Source organism: Copadichromis virginalis, linkage group LG17 (assembly GCF_057382275.1).
Source record: "Copadichromis virginalis isolate Kocher_CV1m ecotype Utaka linkage group LG17, C_Virginalis_male_GT1.1, whole genome shotgun sequence".
Lineage (NCBI taxonomy): Eukaryota > Metazoa > Chordata > Actinopteri > Cichliformes > Cichlidae > Copadichromis > Copadichromis virginalis.
In genome coordinates, this window is record NC_140634.1 from 17,143,115 (window position 1) to 17,143,445 (window position 331).

A 331-nucleotide genomic window follows, 5' to 3' on the forward strand; every position below is an offset into this window, starting at 1 on the left:
TCTCCCTGGAAACTAAACTGAACTAAAACGAAAAAGTCTAAATGAAATAAAAAATAAACAATATTTAGGAAACAATAACTCTGTTGTTGGATTTTTTTTTGAAGAATGCTTGTCAAAAAAACGTAAAGAAAAATTTCTTAAAGCAACTTTTGTCAATATGACCAAAAAATGCAATAAATAAAAAACAATTTATTTCCTAATTCTGGAGCTTTCAGCCTCCTCTGTGGACCTCCAAAAGTTATTCAACAACCTAAAATCTGTCCTGATGAAGCTAGAGATGATAATAACAATAATAATAATAATAATAATAATAATAATAAAGAGAAAAAGA